This window comes from Emydura macquarii, unplaced genomic scaffold (assembly GCF_026122565.2).
Source record: "Emydura macquarii macquarii isolate MOO-44397 ecotype Brisbane River unplaced genomic scaffold, CSIRO-AGI_Emac_v2 contig_212, whole genome shotgun sequence".
Lineage (NCBI taxonomy): Eukaryota > Metazoa > Chordata > Testudines > Chelidae > Emydura > Emydura macquarii.
Genome location: NW_027130349.1, coordinates 7,903,092 through 7,911,545, shown reverse-complemented (window position 1 = coordinate 7,911,545; position 8,454 = coordinate 7,903,092). Strand labels below are relative to the sequence as shown.

At 41.6% G+C, this 8,454-nt stretch overlaps 1 protein-coding gene across 3 annotated transcripts in view; it reads right to left on the bottom strand.

Moving 5' to 3' along the window:
* Nucleotides 1-4,146: 4,146 nt before the first annotated feature.
* SMCHD1 (structural maintenance of chromosomes flexible hinge domain containing 1) overlaps nt 4,147-8,454 on the bottom strand; it is a 187,269-nt gene continuing 182,961 nt past the window's right edge. For all 3 annotated transcript variants that reach the window (XM_067547134.1, XM_067547127.1, XM_067547143.1), the window contains exon 48: nt 4,147-6,813. The gene's annotated coding sequence lies outside the window, so the exon portion shown is untranslated. The remainder of the gene's footprint in view (nt 6,814-8,454) is intronic.

Genomic DNA, 8,454 nt, shown 5'->3' with positions numbered 1-8,454 from the left:
TGAATGCTTCTGTCTCTGGGACCTATGCCCCTTTCTGAAGTAGTCCCACTATCTCAGGGGAGGGAAAGACTGCCGAAAGGGGCATTGCTGCTACTGTTGCTGACTGCTGTAATGGTGCCTTTGCACTGGTGATGTATACACCCCAAGGAATGTAGGGTTCTTGAAGGAGTGCAGAGTTTCATTGGTTTTGTCCAAAAAGAGCAACCAACATTCCAAGGGCAAGTCCTCTATAACCTGCTGCCCTTTAGGAGCAATGTCTGAATTCTGCAGCCCGGATGCTCTCCTCATGGTCACTGCCAAAGCCATCACTCTGGCTGGAGTGGCTGTGACATCAAGTGCAGATTGTAGCAACATCTTGGCCACCAAGCAGCTTTCAGTGATGAATGTGCAGAATTCCTCCCTGGAGGTTTCAGCCAGTGGGTCTGTAGGTTTAGACATAACCATCCAATTCACAAAGTCATATTTGGACAGTGCCTGCTGGTTCACAATCCACACTTGCAGGAAAGAGGACGTATTGATCTTACAACCCATTAAATCCATCTTCTTAGAGTCCTTGTCCTTAGGAATAGACTTAAATCTGCCCTGCCGAGGTTTGTTGTAAACTGCAGTTCTGACCAGGGAATTAGGGGTCAGGTGGAATAAAAACCCTCAAATCCCTGCACTGGTACACAGTAGTGTTTCTCTAACCACTTTGCAGTAGGCAGCACCAAAGCCAGCATGTTCCAAAGAACCTTTGCATCGTTAATGGGGAAAGCCACTGGAACAGATGGCTGCAGAATGTCCAGCAACTTATGGATATTCTCCTGCAGGAACAATGCCTGAATGCTCAGGGAAGCAGCCACGCATTGCAAAAGGTGGGCCTTGAAGTCCCCAGGCACTGAAGGGAAGGAAGAGCTGGTGACCACTGAATCATCAGTGCTGGATGCCGGATCCTGAACTGGTGGACCTGGATTGGACAACGACGGAGCTCCGCAAGGGAAAGGGCAACTTGTGCATAAATTTGCAGTGGGTTGATGGTCCCAGCCAGTGATAAGCCTGGTGATCTTGCCTTGTAGTGGGATGAGGATTATGACCTCTGTGATCAAGAAGCATCCCACAAATTCCATGGAAGCCACTGGGCATAAGGGCATTGCCACTGGGCATTGGTGGTCAGTAGGCATCAGGCCAAAAGCCCCTTTACTTACTGCAGGAAGAGTGCCAATCTTGATACCCAGGCTGCTCTAGGTACCAACACTGTGGACCAGGAAATGGAGAGTGGGAGGAGGATCCTGACTTGGATGCCCAGGAGTCTTGGGTTTCTGAGAATAAGTGTGGAGTCAGCCCTGAGGGTGCAAGCAACTGGTTCGACTCATCTGTCATCTACAGCAAGGAAGGGACTGGTGCTGAAAGTGGAAATGGTACAGCTGATACTGAGTTGTCTCCAATGCTGGGAGTGTGTCGGTACTGATGCAGCTGACAGTTTCGAGATGGAGGGCAGGGAGTGCCCCAATAACATCACAATAACTGCCACAATAACATCAGAGGAACAAAGTACAGCAGTGCTGAGGAACTTTTTGGTGCAAAGCCTGGCCCTGGCCTCACTTCCAATGTCCGTGGCAAGGGAATATTGGGATGGAGTGCAAACAGACCCAAATGTTCAGCAGCCTGTCCAGGCAGCAAAACAGTGGATGCCATAAGCCTGGTGAAGTCCTGGACCAAGGGAGAGCTTGGATGGAAAGGCATAGGAAATCTGCCACCAGAGTGGAAACAGTTGGTGTTGCCCTGATCAGTATCAGACTCAATGGACGCTCCTCTGACAGAACTGGAGTCAACAGCATGGGCTCTCTCAAAATCACATGCAGCAGCAGGGAGTGGCTGGAAGGACCTATTCCACCCTGTCAACTGGCAATAGCTGAACTCCTCCTGGAGGATGAAGAACAGTCTCCACGAGACTTGGCATGGTCTTGATTGGCCTTATGAGACTTTCTTGGTGCACTCAATAGAGAGCTGCTTTTTTGCTTCTTCAGAGATGTACTGGTGCTGGAGCGCGAACTGGTACCACTCACCAACGACAAGGGCGACCTCCAGCCTTATGCAGGACTCGGTGCTGACACAAGCCCCATGACCTGCTCAATAAGGTGCTATTTTAGGCGAAGGTCTTTAGCCACCTGAGACCATTTTGTGACTGATTTATAGATAGAACTCCATTCTTTGATAAGAGCCTCACCTAAGCGGAGCAAGCACAGTGGGTGAGGGTCATAATTGGGGATCACACCCCCATACAGACAATGGACAACGTTTGAACCCTGGTGAGGGCACTACCAAGGAAACACTTAACTAAGTTAACTGAAATGAATACTAAGGGTACTAACTTTATACAACTAGAACAATGGAGTCAAAGGATGAGGAATAGAGCTCAGAGTCCAGCCATGGGTAGTAAGAAGGAACTGCAGGGAGGCTGCGGTAGCATTGCCTCATATAGCCAAGTGAGGGGCTACGGCCACAAGCTGCAAGCGTTGTCTTCTACTGCTAGGCAAAGTTCTCCAGCTAATAAGATACGGGTAGGGTGGCCGAACAAGAATACCGTCCCTTTTGCAGGCACAAAGTAACACTTATCAGTCCTTTTAGGAGTAGGGGCACACATTGCTGGTGTATGCTATAACACTCTTGAAGGTTCTATAATGGTCTTTCACTGGAAGAGCTACATTATTGGGTTCTGTCAGCTGCAGGACGTCCAAGAGCTTGTACTGTGTATCTGAGACTTCTTCTAACAAAATCTTGAGTTCCCCTGCCACCTTGTTCAATAGTTCTTGATATTGCCTATGGTAATCAAGTAGGGATGGTGAAGGTCGGGCAATTGCCTCTTTGGATGAGACAGATACCCCTGTCAGTACTACTGGATCAGCTCACTGTCTCTCTCCTCCATAGACTTCTGTAGAGCTAGTCGCTGTTGTTTAGGAGAAGGATCATGTGACCCTGCTAGAGTGCACAGATCCAGGATGTCATAAGGATCCAATGGACCCCAATAGGGTCTGTATGAATGGTTGAAGTCTGATTGGAGGGAAATCTCTTGTAGGGCAGAGGAGAGGCAGTCTGCACCTCTCCTTATGACCTTGGTCCTGAGCATGAGATCCAGGTTGCAGGTGTGGACCAACAGACACTACTTGCAGGATTTTATGGTCTCAGCTGCATGGTGCACCTGGGAACCCATGTGTGGAATACACATATGGATCACCACTTACAGAAATAATGTAGGTTGCATTTATAAACTCAGGGCTGTATCCTAGAAAGCAGTGATTCTGAAAAGGATTTAGGGTAGATCTCAGTATAATTCTGTAGCTAAGGGGGAAAATGGATGGATAAACAAGGGAATGCCACATAGGAGTAGGGATGTTTTACTACCTCTGCTTATGGCATTAATGAGATCATTACTGGAATACTGTGTCCAGTTCTAGTTTCTACACATTATAAAGGATGTTGAAAAATTGGAAAGGGGTCAGAAAACATGTCAGAATGACTTGAGGTTGTGAATACATACCTTATAGTGAGAAAATAAAGCAGATCAGTTTATTTGATTTATCGCAGAGATGCTTATGAGGTGTCTTGATCCCATTCTAAAAAGTACCTACCTGGGAAAAGATTTCTGATAGCAAACTCCTCTTTAATCTAACAGAAGAAGACATAATAAGATTGAATGAAGGGTAACCCTATTTGGGCAGAGAAGAGGCTGGCAGTCTGAAGCCAGACAAATTCAGACCACAAGCATGGTGCAAATTTTTAACAGTGAGAGTAATTAATCATTGGAACAACTTACCTCGGGACATGGTAGGATCTCTATCACTTGCTGTCACACAGAAGTTGTGGTCCTGATGCAGAATTATTGGGTGATGTTTTTTGGCTTAAGTTACACCAGAGTTCAGACTAGACTGTAAGATTTTCTTCTATTTTAAATGAAATAATCCGTGTAATGACTATCATTGCCATCTGGTGCCACATTTCATACATATAGTAAAAAGAAGCTAATGATATGTCCAAACTACAAGACTTGTCCAATTTTCTCTTTGGAATCTGGCTATCCTTCCCCTCTCAGGAGATATGCTTCTCTTAAGGCACTCAAACTATGTAATTATAAATGGTTCTGGATAAACCAAATATTTAACAGCTCTATTGTTTCAGTTCAGTTTGCTTCTTTTATTATCTAAATGTGTAATTACATGAAAATCCAAACCTTTTGTATTAAATACCTCTTTAACTTCATTAGAAAACAATGTACAGTGCAATTTTTCCCATTTCGAATAAATTATACATATGGTATAAACCCACAAAAAAAGCAGTGTGAGAGCACAAATAGACTGGTATGCTTCAGTGTATGTACTTCAGAGTGCTAGAATGCCAGACATGCACCTTACCTTTAGGTTCCTATTTTTTCTGACAGCCATTAAATGTGAGGTAGCTGCCACTCTAACCAGATTGAAATACTTTTTTATTATTACACTTGTAGTTTATTTTATTTTACATTGCTGCAATTAATGTATGTTTTTTAAAAAAACAAAAACAAAAACAAACAAACAAGCAGTGGGACAAACTGATGCCTGGAAAAACTGCACTGATCAATGTGGCTCATTAAATTCTGTACTTTTTTTTAATTAGAAATGTCACTCACAAAACGTCCAGCATTTTCCAAGACTATTGAAAAAGGGTGTCTGTTCCTGAAGTTACTCAATTTGTTTCCAACTTACCCTAGTTCAGCTAAGAAAGAACAAATGTCACTCTTCTAGATTGTGTTGTATAGTATGCGTCAGCCTATAAAGCCATCTAACTTCCTTGTTGCTGAGTGAGAATAAATAAATTCCTTCAGTGTTAGAATCTGAAGACTGCTATGGGTAATGAAGAAACCTAGGTTCTCAATATTACTTTTAGCCTCTAGGAATGAATTTATTGAGGCTTTTGTGAACCCACAGGATCCCATTCTTGATCCTTTCACCCCCTTCAACATAATTTCTTTGGGTGATCTCATCTGCTCTTGTGGCTTCATCTAAACTTTCATCATCGTTACACTGACTCACATATCTACCTTTCCTCTCTTGATCTGTCTCCTTCCATCCAAATTCACATTTCAACCTGTCTCCAATGATTTAAACTCAGCTTTGGCCAAAACTGAACTCTCTTCCTCTCAGTACTCATCATTTTGTCATATATTGACCACATCATCACCATCCATGTGACTCAACTGAAGAACCTGGAGGTCATCTTTCATTTCTTCTCCTCCTTTGCCGCACGCATCCAAGGCATGCCCAAATCTTAATGCTTCCTCCAAAACATTTTAAGTTCAGAAGTTTTCAGTGTAATATTTTCAAGAGCAGCTAAGTGATTTAGTGAAAGTCAGTGGGACTTAGGCACTTTCAAAATGTTGCCTTCCGTCCTTATATGTACATTTTTTCTCCAGACATTCACAATCTCTTATTTTGATTACTGTAACCTATTCCTCTCAGGCTTCTGACGCTCATTATACCCCACCAGTCCGTATAAAATTCAGCTGCTATGATCTTCTCTCTCAGTTCTGACCATGTCTTCCCCCATTCAATTTCCTTTACTGGCTACTTTCCCACTGCTCCAAATTCAAACTTCTGGTTCTCAATTTCAAGCTCCTTCATCTCTGGCTTGCCCTATTCAGTTGCCTGTCACATCCTCTCTCCTCTTTTCCGCTTGTGTGCTTTTCTCACAAGAGTGTTTTGTACTTTTTTCCATGTCATTTCGCATGCTTTGGACCCCAACTCTGAATTTGTCTGTAAGGCATTACCCTTCTCTACAAATCCAACCTCCCACCCAGTCTCATCATGATGCTGAAAAGAAACTAGCTAACTAACAATGGCTACAAAGACAGGTAACTGGGGGCAGCTGACAATCTGAAAATATCCTCTCGTATATTTTGTCTCTCTGCACCACTCTCTGTCTAGTCATTGCTTGTCATGTATTGTTTGTTTTTTGGGGCAGGAACTCTCTTCTTATTTGCACAGAAAGCAAATAGTGCACTGTAGGGGCTGCAGTAAAGGAAATAATAGTTTAGTATCAGGACAATATCACATTGATAAATGTCACACAGAAACAAAAAAGTCTGGTGTTCACAATCAGCAATGTCATCTCCAGTTTTACTTATTGAAGATTCTTACAGGCACCCATGAAGTCTCTCACTCTGTCAAGCCATACTATGGAAGTACAGTCTTCTATCAAAGTACATTCTATGTCTGTTAGCTAACGACTAAACTTGTCTCCTCTCTTGACATCATCTGTGGATGCAAATTCTTAGTTTCAACTCGTTGGATAGATCCTTAGATTTTGGCTTGAAGTCAACTACCTAAGGACTGTGCATGTGGCTTTCGTTGGATCGCTATCCATATAATTTTTTCCTCAGAATTATTACTTCCATTATCTGCTTGAACAAGGCAATCTAAAATTACCTCTTACTCAAGACATATTAGAACACTTTCAAGATGAAAATCCCATTTCATTACATTACTGCAGCCTTAAATCACCACAATATAGTGTATTTGCAATGTTCTCCGTATTGCAGCAATTTTATTGCATAAATAAACAAGGGTATATTTGAAAGCTTTTCCACATTAAAGAAACTAAAAACTCTGAAAGCTTTTAGAAACAAAAATTAACTTTACAAAAAATTAGATCTTATTTACATTTTTCAATACACAGTTACTTTCCATTAAATCTGATTGGTCTATGCCTTTCTCTTCCGTGTGGTTCCATTCAATTCTGATGTGGGGGTTTGCACTGGCTGCTGCTGTTGTTGCTTCTTCATAAGAGAGGAGATGCATACTTCTGAATTAAAGAGAAAATATGTATTAGGATTTCTAAACCAATTCTATAATAGATGTAAAGAGGCAGATCCTCAGCTAATGTAAACTGTCATAGCTCCATTGATTTCAATGGAATTATGACAATTTACATTAACAGGAGGATCTGTTTTAAAATTTGTGGAGAAGAAATCATGCCAGATTATTCTGTTATATTGCCTGTGGCTTTTCTGGAATTAATGGACAACACAATGAGGTAATAAAAGAAGTAAAGTATAATTACTAGTATGGTAAATGGATTACTTTTATACTTAACACTGTTTTTGTAGTTATTTTGGTAAGAACGGGGGACGGTAGCATGGTGATATATTATTCAGATTTCTCCATTGGCTGCAACTTAAAGTTTGCATTTAGGCAATAATTAAGACACAGAAAAGAATAACCAACAAATGAAATAGTAAAAAAAGCAATGTGGCACAGTAATATAGTAAGATCATACTGTTACAGAACACAGCTATCAAAAATTTAAACAGCCTCAAAAATGTAACCATTATCTAGTGTAAAACTAACAAATTAATTCTAAGGATTATAATGGCAAATATAAATGAACAAAAAGTAACTCTTCCTACAATCTTAAAACTACACTTATATCATTCGCCGAATGTTTTTCGCTTACAAAATATTCAGCAAGCAATCTAAAAGAGATATTTTCACTGGTGGAAAATTGGAAAGCAGAAAGCTTGAGTCTTCTTTAGGAAAGAAACAATTACTGATCCTGATTTATGGGACAGATCTAAGTCCTCTCATTGGTTAACACTAATTCCATAGGAGAGGGAGGTAAGTAAATCCCTCAGAAGCTGGAACTTGTTGATCTCAAAATTCTGTGCAAAACATGAATGAGTTCTTATAACAGAACTGCAGAATTTTCTGGCTGTTGTGCTGGCCACCTTTTATAAGTAGTAAACTCAGTAGAAAAATTCAGTTTTATGCTTCAGCAAAATAAAAGAGGAGAAATTGGGTTGTGAGGAAGCAAAACACACATTTAGTCAATAAGGAGTTTCTTTATGGCTGCAGAGGTTCCCTGCAACGAAAATGGCGTGGCTTCACTACAAAAAGGGGGTGTTGGGAGGAATATGGGGGCCACTCAAAAGTTACGCATGTCTTTATCAATGTGGAGCTCCATGGGGGACCCTTGCATTGTAGTGCACAAGGACATGTGGAAGCAGGGTACTGGCAAGCATAAGAGTGTGTGTATGTGAGGGGAAGGGCAGGATATTAAAAGATCAGTTGCTTGTCTTTCCTGCAACCACGTAGTGTCACAGATCTTACCTCAGACACTTGTTTGGAGCAGCCTATATAGGAATGCACATATACCCATGTCTTACCCAGCTACCTAGTTAGTTTATAGGTAGATGTTAAGTTTTTCTAAGAGGTGAGAGAGCTGAAGATACCAGGAAAAGCTGTCTGTCTGCAAGAGCAGCTCTGATGACAACCAGTCACTTCAGACAGTGGAGCAGACCTGTTTGGTAAAGACTTTCTGTAGAGCTTACATTACAGAACAAGTTCTGCAAGAAGTTGTAGGTCTCTTGGGAAGTCTGTCTTGTACAGACAATCTATACCCATTTTAGTGTTTGGCAACTGTACATGATCGTTAACTTATTTTTTT